Below are 17,101 nucleotides of genomic sequence, written 5' to 3' on the forward strand. Positions count from 1 at the left end.
GTTTGTACAGGAAAGATGCAATTCTAGCAACTCTAACATACAGCTTGAATTCTTTTCACGGTGGGACTATTCATTAATACTTTTTGACATTTTTAATAAGCAAGAATCACCAGAAATTAGCAAAAATCGCTTTTGTTGAAAAATCAAACACAAGTAACCACTCCCGTGCAATCACGCATGAAGAAGTAAGCTTTCATCTAACAAAACGTGTAATGAAGTGTTGGTTTAAGCCTTGTCCTTCTGATTTTTCAGATTCTTTGAAACTCCCCACTCCGAGCCATCTCAGCTGGCACTGTAAGGTATTGCTTCAAGCTAAAACTTATCACAGAAAATCTGAAGCAATTATCACTTTTTSTTCATAAAATTGAAAAGAAAACAATTAAAAATAACGTAGACTGTCATTTCCTGTACTTTTCTTTCTTAGAAAGAAAATGTAAACAGGTAAACRTATTCCAGTAATTTTACAGAAAGTCCAAGTGCCTGCTGCTATTCTGCTCGTTTCAAAYGGAAACCTTTTCACCGATAATAGGATGAATAAATTGCTAAAAACAATCCCAAATTACAGCTGTACACAACAGACTATTTGGCTACAAAGCAAAACACAGTGTTTCCAGAACCTGTTTCCATGATTATAGGTTGCATCAGTAGGACCATGATTTTTCGCCAGCCATCGGTAGCAGCTCTGGGAGCCACCTCATCCCTTCGCTCCACCGTCAGCAATCCAAGCGTGCTCCAAAATTAGTCTTCCCTGAACCGTTTTCTGAACTGGCTCTTTCAGACCTGGCTTGTCAAATYTTGACGCGTTAAACTTGCCTCCACGGGCCAAACTCGCTTCTGATGCCGGCAAAGCTCSACCGGTTGCAGCAACCAGGCGGCTTCTGACACCGCTTGCTGCTCTCCACCRTAACGTGCTCCCCAGGAGCTTCACGTCCGTACGCAAATACTACGGCTGTTCGAGGACATATTGCTAAGGGATAAAATGAGCCAAAGTACTTCTTTTAGCAAAACTTCCTCTGCTACTTTTGCACTTTCTCCTCCCCAAGTGGTTTCCTGCTTTTTCCAGCCATACAACTAAGGCCTTAAAATTCAGTTCCCCACTATTTTACTTTGCTGTTGCTGTTCTCACAGTAATTTTAAGAGGAAAAGAGTCCAGTGAGGGACTCCTTTAGATCAGGATTTCAATGACACAGTGTAGAGGGCAGCCCCTTTCGGGCACGCGTGCCAAAAGTCTTTTTCTACTGCCGTTCTTTCATTTACCATTGGATATGATTATGGTTTATATAACTCATTTTCTACTACTTTAATAAATGAAATACTGTGAAAATGTGTTCAGCAGCAGATTTAAAAAACGACGAATGAAGAAAAGAAAATGAGAAAATGAGAAAACGAAGAAGTTACAGGGGAGCACATATTAAARTATTTAATATGGTTTCAGGATTTACTTCATCTGTGATTTTAGCATATCATAGGTAGGGACAACTTCTCCCATTTTTTCAGTGACTGCAAATTTAGCCACGGCAAGTATGAATATCACAGCATTATTTCATTGTTTTGAGCCCAACAAATCTACAGTGTAGCTAATACACAGTCCATCAGAAAAAAACTCCTTTTTCATAAGAAATTCCTTATATGATTAGACAAAAGGTTCGCGTAGCTCAGCTTGCCATCTCCAATGGGGGCAGAAGGAAATAGGGAACGTACGAGGAGCTGGCTGCTTTTTACAGCCTGGTCCGGAGAGCGTTGCGTTTCCAGGCGCGAGGATCACACCTCAACGCGAGGATCCCACCTGGAATCAGCCCTTTCAGTTTCCAGYTCCACGTTTCTAATGCTGCTGCTGAAGTATCAGGACACTTTAAAATAATTATACTTCACTTAGTGATGGTTTTCAGTGGAAGCCTTCTAAAACTGCTGAACAACTTCCACATTAACAWCAAACTCCCTGCAATTATAGAGGCTCAAAAGCTGAAATGATGAGATATTGGTATAATCTTTTTCCTTTACAAAGAAAATATCCAGTAGACTCTATGAGGAGTACATATATGTCAGAGCCAGAAAGAYAGGCAAAATTAGTGCAGACAAGAAAAAAAAAAGAAAGAAAAAAAGCCTCCAAAATAGGCAAGCTAGAATTTGCAATTGTCTAAAATACTTACTTGAAATTCACTTTACAGTTTTTATAAGATATAGCAGTACTTTAAAGGATGACAGTATACAATTAAAGAGCAAAGATTTCAACTACTTTTGGAAATACACACCTAAAAGGTATTTAATTTCCTAGGAATTATTCACAAAAGGTACCTATTTGATACCCTGGTGAAGTACAGCTTAGTTAGGACAAAGTAAATTATCACAGCAAAGCACCTAAATAYGTTGCACAGAGCAAAAATTAGTACTTGTTGCTGCTAAGGACAGATTAACACGTTGCAAGATTTTCTGTGCACAGTTCTGAAAATTTATRAATTAGCCCTTACGAGTGTTCGGCTGCTTCCTCAGCTGTAACCGAGGGCCTTCCCAACCGAGTGGCACGGCCTCCGCAGAGCTAGGGATTTCCAGCCTCGGACTCCACCACAAATCACGCCGCTTTGCTCCTTTGAAATGTTTGGTTGGTTTTTTTATTATTATTTAGCTATCCTAAAGCAATTTTATAGCACCTCCTTTATGGATATAATCGTATTCATTTTGCAGATGCAGAGATTCACTGGTCTTGGGCATTCACTGGAATTGAARGTGTCCTAATTAGTCACACAGTCCATTAATCACTTGATTATCTTCATTTCCCAAAGACAAAACTACTTAATTTTAAATTTGGGGGTATCTGTACACTGCAGGATATTAGCTTGAACTAATACRTGTAGTTAAAAAGGAAGCATGTTCATTTACCTAGAAAAGCTTTTTGGTTTGAAAATTACATATTTTCTATCAGAAGTACATAAAAGGAGATGGCTAAATAGCAGTAATACATTGCCCATGTACCTTTTTACCTTTTTTGACAACCTGAATTACAGAGGCACTTTTGGACTCAAAAGGAAGAAAAAATCAAGTTGCTACTAGGCTAAAAATGTCTCTAACCTATACATTTCGCAGAAATGGAGCAGAACTGTGGAGATTGGTATTCAAATGAAATGGCTTTACTCCTAAAGGAAACATTACTGACAACAGCATGCAGGTGCTTGGTATAGTGTTTTGCACAAAGAGAGAACATATGGTATTTAATGCAAGTAAATTAAACAGTTCTAAGCTACAGTCAAACTGGACATGCATCATACCGCAGCAATTCCAGAGCCAATATAAAAATTATTTCCCTCAAGAACTGAACTGTATGAAATTGGTTGAACATTTGCATGATTCAGCCAAGTATGCTTTGTCAAATTTTATCCAGGCTTGCCAGTTGTGTATGAATGATTGATTTTAGGTAAAACGTGCAGCATCAGAAGGCAATCAAGAACTGCCATCAGCAAGTCAGAGTTCCTCCATTTGCGCTCCTGAACYTGAAGGACAGGTACACAACCTTGGATTGACTCTCTGCACGCTCGGTTAGCTGTCTCCCACCACTGAGTCGTGGGAGATGTTCTTGTTATTTAACCCCAGCCGAATCGGTTGAAGTTATTCTCAACCGAACGCACTGGTGGCTGTGGTTCCCACCCACCCAGAGGTCCACCACGGCTGGTGACAAGCTTCCTCCCTCCCTGCACCACCCGAGCAGTAGCTCCACCACAACCATCACCTTTAAACGACAGCACCGCACCGCACCGCAGGTTTGGTTGCTCCCCTTACGGAAGCGGAGGCGTTCACCGACCTGTGACGAACAYGACGGCTTTCCTTCAGCTTGCCTGTCCAACTCCATCTTGCTAAAAATTCACCATGCAACACAAATAACTCAGACTACATTTCCTGTGTAATGATACTATAATCACTGAATCTTAGATTTCACTAGCRTTCATCAGATTTGGCTCCTTTTCTAGGATGAAGCCCAGAAAAGCTCTCTGTTCATGTCGGCTGCTCAGGGAGATAATTTTGTTTTGCCTCTGGAAACACTTTAAGCTATTCTGAAAATATTCTGGCAGGCAGTGCCAATAATATGAGCTAACAAAAAAAAAAAAAAAATCTGACTTCTTCCACAAAATTCAGACATCTATATTAACTTTTAATCTATAGATCTATAAACATCTAACCCATTTATGGAAGTTTATGTTAAAACATTTAATTTGTAGAAAATTCAAGTCTTTTATTAATTTAAAATCAGAGCCAAGTTATGCTACTTTTACATATTTCATTACACCAGTTGTCCTATTGAAATGAAGGATTTAGTTCTATACTTCAGTGTTGCTCAGGCTGAGTAAGAGTAGTAAAATAAGGTGTTATGAAGTATAGCCTCCGAACCAATGTCAAAATGTTACAGCTATTTTTACGCTAAACATCTCTTTGCAAACTGTGCAATTTAATATGGATTAGCATAGATTTTTTTCTATTAATATAGACTAGTATTAAATGGTCCAATCTAATTTTAAGGAAAAGAACCAGGCTTTTGGGAAACTTAACTGACTAACTGCCTACTTTAACCCTGGACATTCAATTTTATCTCTGTGTGCAGGCTTGCAGTCGTACAAAAAGAATCACCTCTACAGCTGTAATATGAATTAGTAATTTAAGTCTCTTTGGGTTCCCCAAACAAAAATCTCAGACAATATTAACATGGCCCCATCCAGAGTCTCTTTGATTAATGAATTAACTGCCCCAGCAGGTGCTTTCATTTTTAAATTCAGAAGAACCTCTCCGAGTGGAAATATTTTTATTTTTAGCATTGCTTATTAAAAAAAAAAAAAAAAAAAAAACTTTTTACTGTACATCTCTTTGGAGAGTTTGCAAAGCCTAGCAATGTGAAGGAATTTGCAGCACGTTGTCTTGAAAGAGGCGAGATGTACAACAAGCAGTTTTTAAGCAATATTGAAAGTTCTGTTCCTGAAACCTCTCGGGGAGCGTTCTGCCAGTACGAATCCTGGGAAAAATGAGCTGTTTCTGCTCACAAGTTCTACTGGACGGGATCTAAGTCACAAATGAAGATTAATGCACTAAGGGGGTGGCACCTTTCTCTATCTGCACAAAGTTTTGGTCCTGCTTAGTACATTTTTCACAGTACAGGGTCTACAACATTTTTTAGAACTATTGAATTAACTTGAATTCATTAAGTACCTCCATTCCTGTGTTAAGTAGAGACATACMGGTGTACAAAGACAAATAGAAAAACCTCAGATTACTAGGTTCCCGTTAAATGTTCTTACCTGCAGAAGTTATACGGCTTTGTAGTGCTCTGTGCAAAGGCTCGGTACGGGGATACCTGAAATGCTGTACATCACTGTGYGGGAAATAAAGCAACAGCAGCTGCATACAGGGAGACCTGCAGTACTRGAGTCATTAATTTCAAAGTAGGGAAAACAGAGAGCACTTATATGTGACAGTATTGACTGATATGGATTTTCATAAGGAGTTTATTTTTTTTCCTATAGACTTATTTTAATGAATTTTCCTATCAATAGTAAAAGGAAGCTTTCCCTTCTTTGCATTAAAGGAAATAGGTTGCGTTAGTGATTAGGCTCTGAACAAGAACTCAAGACATCCCAGGCTAGGAATGTGTAAAGTTAAATGTCACTAATGTTTGGGGTTTTTTTKSYWWTTTTYYYMAMYWAAAAAAAAAAATAAACTAAAAAAAATTTCTGATGTTCTTTTCAAGTATGATAGACACTGCTGTTAAGAATGCTTTGAAGTCTTCAACTCTGATTTCTCCATTAACAGTTTCCTAATTGTGTAATCAACAAATACGATCTCAATGTGCCTCTCATTATGCTCTAAAGAAAAATGCAAAAAAGCATTCAGAAAGAGCATCTGTATTACCAAACAAATGCAGAAGAGCAATCCCCCAATCTGAAATAATTAACAAAGAAACACTTCACAGAACTCTCTAACTTCTTGCAGAAGCTAGAACCATCCCAAGTCTCAGCAGAGGTTTTCTGCCGGTTGCGTGCTCTGGGCTTCCAGCAGGAGATTTCCCAGGACATGTTCCTGGCAAAGGTCACTGCTGCAGCCCAGCCAGCGGGACAGCCCAGATGTCAGCGAGGACAACGCATTTCACTAACTTCCTAAGTAAGCGCTGCTCCAAATCCTTTAAAATGCTGAATTTTGGAGAAAATTCAGCACTAAAATGGATTTATACGCATGGGAAAGCTTTAGTAGGACTTTTAGTCTAGAAGGTGGTTTATGAAGTCCTCAGGCTAACTCTTCAATAATCCTGACTCTGCCCAAATTAATTAGTACCAAGCATAAATGACACCTCCTCCACCACTGGGGACCCACCTGCATGAACTGCTCTCGCTGGAAACATTTGCCATTCCAATGAGAAGTAGAAACAATTTAATGTACTCAGTGCACTTATTAATGTGGGAATATAGAAAGATTCTCCTTAATAAAGATGTATTTCCTTTTCGATATTATTGTTAATTTTTTTWAAAAAWATATTTCTAATCTGTTCTAGCATTAAATTTATCAAACAGGAAAAATTCGTTCTACCAAGAGCATTCATCACTCAGTCCATTCATTCATGTTTCACCCAGAAAACCTAAGCATTACGTAAAGTCAGCATAGGAAAAAGTAGATTATTCATTCATTTCATAGACTTTTTCTGCTTCCATCTTCCTTGCTCTTTATCAGCTTGTTTTTTTTTTTAAGATGTATTTTTGTATAAAATCCCTTCCTTAATGATCATACAATGATATATAAGCTTCTAAAGAGCTATAACCCCTTCCTGATCTGCGCACGCTTTGCGCTCATCGAAGCAATTTGAGCTTGGGATGGACATCAAAAAAGAGCTGGCCACCCTGTTTTTAACGTTGTTTTAATGTATTGTTGGTTTATTGTGTCCAGAAGTAGGAGTCATGCTCAGTACGTTATTACGGCATGCGTCAATAGGATGGGTAGCAAAAATTGGAAAAATGCATTGAAATGCGCTTAAAGTTGCTGGCGGTAGAGCGAACGAGGGGAGAGGGGAGGAGAAAGCACGTGCCGAAACGAGTCCGCGGCCTCCCCCGTGGAGGGGGCGAGCCGCGTGGTAGCCGCCGTCTCTGCTCGGACGTCAGGAGCTGCCACGTTGCAGAGCCACGGCGCGCTCAGCCCACGCGYAGAAGTCACCCTTGTGGCCACGCTTAGTTTGAACCGGTTTTTCGTTTTGAAAATTTGGCTTAGCCTAGCCCGTGCGCTGACGAGCAAAAGCCAGGAAAAGCATGTGCAGAGTCGCCTTATTTTTGGCCCTTGCTTTGCAGGATCCTTTGCATTGCCAGACTTTGAAACCTTCTAGGGCCCRTGGGGGACAGAGGGGAGAGCATCAGTGCTCGCCCGTCCTGGGGGAAGCTCTGGTTCTTCGTTATAGTCGGTGTCTTCTCTCGCCCGACTGAATCAATACACATATTATATGTTGACAGTCAGCACCTCTGTGTCAGAGCTAACAATAAATCAAATCAGCACTATAAATACACTGAAGATTATAGAGGTCTTCCCAGTTTTTTGCTGCCAAGATAAAAATTCCAGCAGTGACAGCTGAGGAGCTGCAGTTTGTCAAAGGCGGCGTATCAGCAATGTCAATGCTGGGGAACAGAATTAGCAAGGCTTAGAAGAAAAAAAAAGAGGGGGGGTTGGAAGGAAAAAAAAAGAAAGAAATCTTAGTCTGCTAGCATAACTCTATCTGCTATTCTGAAAATATTGACTCTTGGTGTAACAGCAGAAACAGAACAGGAAAACAGAGCTTCCATGCTAATAACGAAAGCAAAAGATTCAAAGCAGCATTCGATGTGCTAGAATAACAATCACTGCTTGGTCACYRAGGAGTTATGCTAGTGAGGTAGTTTCAGTTGCGAATTTACAGGTTATCAGGTGAGTTATGATACAGGATTTCCAGGTGGAGCTAGAGGTCAATTTTTACAATGACATGATGCTAAGTTACTATTTTATGAATGTCTAAAGAAATCAACGTTATACTTAACATTTATCATGCGATACCACTATATGGACCCYCAAATGATACTTTTTATCCATACAGAAAATCACTCCAAATAGAAAAAGTTTTAACATGGTTTTTCTATGATAAGCAAGAATTAGTTCTACAGAAACTGCATTTTTGTCAGAAACCATACCAATGGAAAGTCTCTAAGCATCCCCATTCTGCACCTGCAGATTTTCCATCCTGATACTTCTTTCCAGTCCTTGCATATGATATTCTTCATTGTCATATTTTAATAAAAAAAAAGTGTTTCTAAAAGATAATGCAAACTAAAAGAACCAATTCCAGAATCAAATCCAACATAGACAGTTCTGCATTTCTTGCAGAACAGCACGAAAAGATGCATAGGAAGGTCTACCCAGGAGCAGAAATGTGGAAATTGTTCAACATGAGTTGAAGATCTTATTGCAGATCTTGGAAGTTATTTAGGGTCAAGTTTTACTTGCCTTTCCTCACATCAGGGATCTTAGTAGCAATTCATAGGGATAACCACAGCAGTAATTGAGAGAAACAGTCCGCCAGAGGAACTGTCGAGCATACCTTGCCTTAAGGCTACCCCTCAAGTAGGGTGACACCACCGCAGCCTGAGTCTGAGCAGCGCCAAAGCTCCGCATCCAGCTGATGGCATGGAGAGCGTAGCACATTTCCCTCCATTAAATTTATATTAGTTTGCAGCTGTTAAGAAAAAAAAAAAAAAAAAGGAATCAGGTAGAAAAACACTATAGCTTACAGACAAATCTGGCACTTGCATGAAGTTTTGTGCTTTTGCAAATACTTGTGGTTTCAGTTTTCAGATTATTAAAAATATCTTTCTCCTCCCCCAAGACTATTCATTGCATGTGTTATTTTTAAAGTGACTGTTACTATTCACCTACTAAGACACCTACACATCCAGCTAATGCACGAAGCCTGGTGACATAAGATTATAACATTAGCATACAAAGCTTCTCATGTATAATTTATAGGTACCATGATTTAAGCTATTTTTTCCTCCTTCTTGGACGCTAGGCATAGTGTTCAATTTCAGCTAATCCTTTCATCTTTTTTTCAATCTAGATTCTGAAGGTCAAACTGAATGCAATACTCCTTATAAAGCCAAACCCAAGGTCAGCCTTTGAATTTTATGATCAAAATTTCCCTCCGGAGGGTGAAGTAGGAGGAAGCAATCAGTTCATCTCCTGAAACTAACCCGAGCTAATTGCTGAGCCCTTCGACACTAAAATGCCTACATTTAAAAAGAAAATACCACTTGTATCATATTTCTTACAGGCTCAAGAGCAAAGCTAAARAAATCACTCAGAGCATGTGACGGGAGCTTCCCTTCACACTCTATCATATGGGATTTGAAGCAGAGGCTTTATGTGCGAGTGCTATAAAGCTAGTCCTTCCGCCTTTATCTGATTGCCTTTGCCCCAAGCGTAGATGGATACATTTATGGGCTGCACATGGCAATACGCTTGCAAAAAAACTGCGTACAAATACAGCATTGGACGCCTTTGCCATGGTTGCTGCAGAGGGAAAAGCATCCTCCTTGCATTTTCCCCCTCTCCGAGCTGACAAAGCTTGAGAGGTGAAGGATCAAAGTGTCTGACGTTTGAAAGTTTCCCTCAAATTGCRTCTTTCAATGCCCAGCCTCTAGCTGCACACAGGTGCATAGGCAGTGAAGTGGAGAAGACATGTTAGGCTGCCTCGCACACCTCTCCAAGTCGTTGCTTGGATGTTCACGCACAGGTGCTGTGGTGCTGGTGGTGGCACTTTTTTACATCTCCCCAGCTTCCTTCCTCAAGGGGGAAACCGGGCTCGTGAGGCAGGGAGGTCGGGGTGTCAGCGCAGGCTGCAGCTCCCGCACCGCTCGCGCGGGAAGCGCCTCGCAGGAGGATCAGAGAGGCGCGCGGAGGGATGGACGCTCTTCGAGCACGGTCACTAGAGTAAGGTCATCGTTCTCAAAGCAGCTGGAAATAGTTTTTAGAAGCAAGTATATGAAAATTAATGTCACCGTGGCTCAAACCTCTCTCTCTCTCTCAAAATAGTTTCCTGGGGTGGGGGAATTCTTTGGCCACGTCGCTCACCTCTTACAAGCGCCATCGCCAGGTATCAGCTGTAAACCACCCTTGTTTAACAGACACCGAGCTAGGAAAACAGTCGAGTGGTAGATTTACAAGTTGCAGATTGCCTTATTTATCTGAAAGCCTCTTTCAGTTTGCAAATGCTAGACTTGCCTGGCAGGTTTGCCTTGAAAGGCGCTGTCAGGGGAGAGCTCCTGCGAACCGCCGTTAGCCGTGGTGGTGGAGGAAGACGACGAGAGCCTTCCATTTGGAAACACCCTTAGCATAGCACCAATGAATAAAACATAGCATTTTGCATGCACGTTATATCATGTAGCATGACTAATCTTGCAATACTTGCAGGCTCTTCTAAATTCAGAAAATTAGTGGATTAGCTCAGGTTGCTATTAATAAAAGATAGACCCTGTTACCTAAAGACTGGCTTAAAAAAAGAAAAATTACATAAAGGTTCCTGAGAGTTTATTTTTGTTGGTCGCCCAGTCTCTGCTCGCAGTAATACTTTCTGCAAGTTTGGTGGCTTCGTGCCACGAGCCCTTTTTGTGCGTGCAATCGTTTACTACTACCTTTGCTAGCGGTCTAAGAAGAAAGACCAAAGATCATGAGGACACATTTTTCTTTCAGATTTCATCCCAGCATCTTATGCCTAAATTGTCAATGTTAGTTCAAGGAAAAAAAAAATTTTTTTTGACTGAAGTATGAAGTTACTCAGTGCTTAATGCTCAGTTCACCTAGCCTGGCACGTTTGAACCCACTTTGCTCATTTGTTCCGGGACTACCTTGCAGGTTCCTTCACTGCTGCCATGATACTTAGACTTTCTTGCAATGCTTTTTTGCCTTGCGAATAACAGTATTTACCTAAACGGCTTCTCTACCTTACCGATCCCTTCTCGGGGATGCAGCCCAAGATCTTGCAGCACTGACCGAGAAGGTGATGACATCTTCCCTGATTTGAAAGCTGGATAAACTGCAGTTCAACAGGGGAGAAGGGGTGAGCCACAAACAGAGTCCTGTTTTATTCGGCCCAGACTCAAGGGCTGAATATTTCATAAAYGTCAGTTTGCAAAGTCTCTGGGGAAGGGGCTGCAATTTTGCTCGGCAGCTGTACGCTCCCCAGCGTGAGCGCTCCCGCCGCCTGCTCAGGTTCCCSGGCATGACAGCAACACGAGTGAGGAGTTAATAAAACCAGAGTGCCCAGCGATACGAGCGGAAAATAAAAATAGAAGTCGCAGACACACACCCCTGTGCTCTCCTCAGAAAGCRGGGAAACTGCACCACAGGTACTCATGCAAATATTGCAATATAGTTGCCAAGCAACACGCTTATCTTCCAAAATTCTTGTTCAAGTAGCTATAAAATCGCCCGTTCAAAGTAACCGGAAAACAAAAACAAGGTGTATTTGCATCATCCTGTTTTGCTGAGCAAAGTGCAGGCAAACAGAAACCTAAACCTCAGCCAGAGCTTTWCAAACATCAGTAAATGAAAATCAGAATGAGCCAAACACAAAGCTCAGGACCTCCAATCTGCATTTTGCTCATCATGCAAACAAATAACTGAAGTGCTGCAGGGATGAGGGCTCCCTGAAACACCCTTGGAAAGGGGCCAGAAAATATCAGACATCCTAGCAGTTATTTGCTGAGGTTTGTTTTATATTTTGAAGACTATGGTTTAGTTAGGTTCACTTATTGTGCCAGGACAAATGCACTCTGGTGAGAAATCAAGTACTGCATTTTAGTGCCATTGCTCGTGTTTGCTCACTTATTCAGCATGAGAACAGAACAAAAATGTCAGCCAGACCCCACGCACTTTAGTGAAGTACAGATTTCTCAGTTATTTCCCATTATTTCCTATTATTTTATCCACAAACATAAGTCATTCATGCATGCTTGCATATGTGTGTGCATATATAGGTACATAACAAACGTGTATAAGGTCAGCACGGGCCTCCCGAACGGTAAGGACAGCCCTGGAGGGAAGGCTGTTTACTGTACAGGGATACAGGCTGCAAAATCAAGGAGGCTCCGCTGGAAGGGAGSGGGAGGAATCCTGCCCCCAAACCCTTCTCCCCAAATAATTATCTTCCYATTAGGAAGACTTTTAATCAAAACCAATTTACTGTAGGGGGAGTACAAGAGCTCCAGATAGTAGGTAAATTATTTTATAATACTTCTGAAATGCTCTGATTGAAGAGTTTGGGCTTTTTTTTTCCTTGCTTTTAAGGACAGAACCCATTAAACTATAATCAGTCTCTGTCACTGTGCTGGTCCTAACGCTGTGTCTTTCACTAATCTTATTTTCCTGTCTCCCTCTTTCACCTTGCTTTGGAAATGTTATCTTCTCTAGAATAACAAAGATGTACCTCCTGAAGGCCTTTTCCCTCTCTTCTTCAGCATATAGTCTGTAGCCAAGTTCTAGCATGGGAAAGTAATGGAACAAAAGGAAACTGGAATTGGAAGAGTTGCAAAGAGCAGGAAAATGGGGGGAACAGTCGCATATGCCAGCAATTTGAGGCACGTTTCCACACCCTGCAAKGAGGCATCAGGAGACTGTGACCTCAATCTTGGGAGAAAAATCTTCCCAACAAGTATTTAATATTCCATTTGACTTGCATTTTGAGGGTTATAATGAAGTCATATAAAGGAAAAAAAAACATATTTGGATTTTGTTTTCATTACAATCTCAAGCTAAATTTGTTAAAATTGTTCCTGAACCTCATGAATTTTTCAAGGAAGCTAGCAGCAATTGATGATTTTTCACAAACTCCATACAAAACTCTTGTTTTAAGTTCTTCTCTTTTTTTGGTGAAGCCRTTGCAAAGCAGGACTGAAGCTACAGGCAAAGTCTGCAGGTTCAGAACCATCTGACTTGGTAGCAATGGTTATATCTGCATAATCCTGTTCAGAGTGTAAAGCCACAAAAACGCTACAAGAAATATTTGTATAGTCCATAACACATCATCAACCAATTTATCTAGTTACTAACTGCAAATAAAAACTTGAGCAATGGATCTGTGGATGAGAGTCTTCAAGAAAAGGCAGATAGAAAGCACCTACATAAATCTTGCTACTTTACACAGATATCTTCATTCTCGTGAAGTTTGGAAACTTCCACATTTTCTGTTCACAACACCTCCCTGTTTTAGAGCTCATAGAAAATCAGGTCACCCTGACATATACTCTCTCTCCAGTTTCCCCTGCGCTAGGGTTATAATTCAGGTACCTCTCCAGGCTTTATTAATAGTGTCTTACTGGTCTTATTAACTCTACACTTTCTGTACAYGTAATTCATTCATAATAAACTTTATAGCCACTTAATTTCTGCACCTCCTYAATCCTACTTTTTGGAAACATTCACAGGCCAGTTGCAATGGTTTTAAGTGTTCGAATGTTCATTTACCTGTAAAAAAATTTATTACTCTGCCTGTGCTGAACAATTCAAATCTGTCCATAGGTTAAGCTTTTACAGTTTCTGTAATAAATCACTGAAGTCATTTAATTGGCAAGCCCCAGTCCCAGAGGAAAGGAGCAGAGGTGGAGACTGGGGAACTAAGTCCTTGCATCCATCACGTTTGGGGCAGCAGAGCAGATCTCCTTCCCCATCCCACACAGTTCACTCCTTTTTCTTCCAATAAAARGAGAAAGGATCTGTTCTACCAAATTTTTAAGACCCGAAACATTTCACATTCCTCCCAGCTCCAGGCAGTCGCTGCCTAGGAAGCAAAACATTAAAGGTTTTATACATTTTCATTTGCTTAATGTGTCCCTCTATTGCTGCATTTGAACCAAGCATCGTCCTCACAACATCCTCCTAAGACCAGGAGCCTTTAGTCTCCTACTGACTCACAGCCCCTGCCTGTCTGCCGTATTCCTTATTCCCCCCCACACACACATTAATTYTTTTTGCTTGAGTTGTTTTTGTTTTCTGCCACCTCCTTGGCCAGTGAAAAAATCCCCAGTCTGCAGTAGGTTTGGGTCGAAACCTCACTGGGTCTTCTCCAACCATCAACTCTCAGTTTTCAGAATTAACTGTTTTGCCCGGTTTTGTGCTCCTACATCATTTTATCGCGTYTCTACGTCTGCCTTGCTAGAAGAATGACTCAAAACCCTGACCGTGCCAAAACGTTTCATTTCAACATCGCGTGCTTTTCCATGAAAAGCAGTTGCCAATTTTGTGGCCAAGATCCACGAAGGCAGAGCCCGAAATAGACTGTGATCGTTTCTAACGTCCCCGCAGACGTCGGTGGGTTATGAGCAAAAGTACCTTCCTCCAGCCGGTGGAATAACCTGCAGACGTTCCCCGAGAGACGAGGCTACGAAAGGCTCCAGCCGAAAAGGGCGCGCGCTCTGCGTCGCCGCTGCCGCGCGTAGGCCGGTTACCCTGCAGTCCTCCCCAAAAGCTGTCTGTGCTCATTCTCGTCCCATATTTACTTGTTATTCTCCTTAATGAAATAAGTAACTTTAAAAGCGGCAGGGTAATAAGCAAGATGGAGGAAAGCCTCGTTTAGAGTATCTCTGTGTTCCTCTCAAGCGCAGTTGTCATTAATGATCTATTATATTATTAATAAAATCAATTTAGTTACAGTGTTCTGTCAAGATGTTTAGTACTAAAATAAATATTATTGGTACTAAAATTATTTTTATGAGCTAAGAACATTACCAACTAAGATCATTTCATCAAAAAATATAGTCCATTATTAAAGTACAATGATAGTATCTACCTCAAAGTGCAATTTCAAATATTAATTTTCCAAGGCAATATACCCAACTTTCAGTTAGACAAAACTGGAAAACACAGTTTGTCATTTCTGTAATAAAACTAGATGTGGCTACATTATTCTTATATTGCAAATGCACTACTCCATTATAGGGAACTTGAAGAGAAAAGAATCACAAGTCATTATTACTCCTGAATGYTTTAACGAGCACTTCTTTCACAGGGAAAAATACAGCTGTAGCTATCTCTGTAGTATACAGGACGTGTACTATCCTCCCAACTAATAATTGCATGATGATACCATGAATATACATACTGTAGACATATTTGGCATTAACCTGCACTTGCTTTACGGCAGAAGCTATCCTGCACACTCACAACTGCCATATGCTCAAACTAAAAAAATATGAAGGACCTAAAATCACAAATGTCTCAGCAACTTTTGAAACCATATGGCACAAATATAATTCTTACCAACTATTTACTCCATGCGTCCCTACACTGACGATCAACCTTGGAAAGATGGAGCAAAGCATATGTTGTAAGAAAGAGGAGCTGGACAGCGTACGATATTTGCATTGCAACGAAATGTGACACCGTATTATTATTGTACGGTCCAGCCATCACACACATTTCAGAGGAACCGTGAAAAAGAAAAGAACAGGCCAAGACRTTTTTCAGACAGCACATGCATTAGAGAAATAAAAAGAGCACACTTAATAACAGTATAACAGGATGTCAGAGGAACCTGAAAAGGTACATTTGGTTATTTTGCCTATCAGCAGAGGTGGAAAGACGAACCAACCAACCAAAACAAATCAGTCTGAAAATGAGTGGAAATTTGGTGCAGGTAATACAATTAAAAAATATATATATATATATATATATATATATATATATATATATAATGTCTCCCTATCCGTATGTATTTTGTATTGTATTATCCATATGTAAACAAGTGCAGTCGACACTTTCCAGTCATTTCACACCTACGCACTGGCCAAAGYGCGGCGAGAGGGGGGAATCAGTTTGCGGGCTCGTCCGTGCGCGTGGTGGCACGGAAGAGCCGTAGCACTAGCACGCTGCTGCTTGTTTTCGTGGTGTGAATCTTTCCTCGCTGCCTCTCTGTTTTGTAAATAAACCATGTACACATAATAGTTACTCAAATATTTTTCCAATGATTAGGATAAGAAAAGACCCAAAACAAAGGGCAAAAGAGAATATTTATCAAAGCACTGGACTTTTACAGGCCATTTTTTTTTAAGCAAAGAATAGAATAAAGAAATATGAGATACTTCAGGCTAAGTAATCCGAAGGATTTAGGTCCAGATCCCCCATGTGGACACTGCATCCCCATGAAAATCAATCCAGATTTCAAAACAGCYTTGCAGAACTGGCCATGTTGTTCAGGGAGCGCTAAGTTTTGGATRTGTCCTACTTTTTTTGGAAAGTAAGATGAATTCCTTAAAAGCTTGGCCTAAGCCTATGAGAGCATCATCCAGCAAAGCCAGAGCAACCTGAATACTTGCACGAGCCTTGAGCCTYCTCAGCAAGGTGAAGGACAAGAGACCAAGTCCCGCCTTGGCAGCAAGCCACACCTCTGCCTAATTTATGAGTAAGCAAATAGACGCTTTGACAATAAAACCCACGTGAGATCRTTAGAAGAGATTAGGAAACAATTTTTAAAGACAGCAGGGTTTAGATTAGGCCACCTAGTCATCCACCATAACGTAATAATAACCAGCAACGTTTTTTCCAGTTGTGTCCATGAAACAGGGTCAGATATGCCCAAGACTCCTGGTCTCCTTTCCATCCTTCTCTGATGACCATAAATGTCTAAAGTCGAAAGCACGCTATCAAAATAACAAGGTAAGCAAGGTGACAATAATAAGGTGACTAGCCCTCTCCTGGCCCTGACCACTTATCCTGCAAGGCCCAGGGATGCAGATATAGGGGTCACACTGGGAAAATCCTCATGGGAATTTTTAGGCAGAGACTGAAACCAAGAAATTGAAACTTCCCAGAAAAAGAAAAATAGCAGCTGCTCATTTTTCTCTGAATCTCTTGTTTTTTGTGAACTAATCAAATGTTTTTCTTGACATCACCTGGTAAAATTGAACTTACCCGAGACTCAAAACAATTTAAAGGTGAATTCCTTTGATTTAGCCAAGAGAACGGGTGCATAACAAATTAGAAATACCATGTACATGGTACCTCCRAGCTAGATATAAAGCCCTATAAATGCCACAAATACACTTTTGTATTTGTGCCTAAAAGCAAGCAC

This window comes from Rhea americana, unplaced genomic scaffold (genome assembly GCF_003343005.1).
Source record: "Rhea americana isolate MKP2758 unplaced genomic scaffold, rheAme1 scaffold_76, whole genome shotgun sequence".
Classification (NCBI taxonomy): Eukaryota; Metazoa; Chordata; class Aves; order Rheiformes; family Rheidae; genus Rhea; species Rhea americana.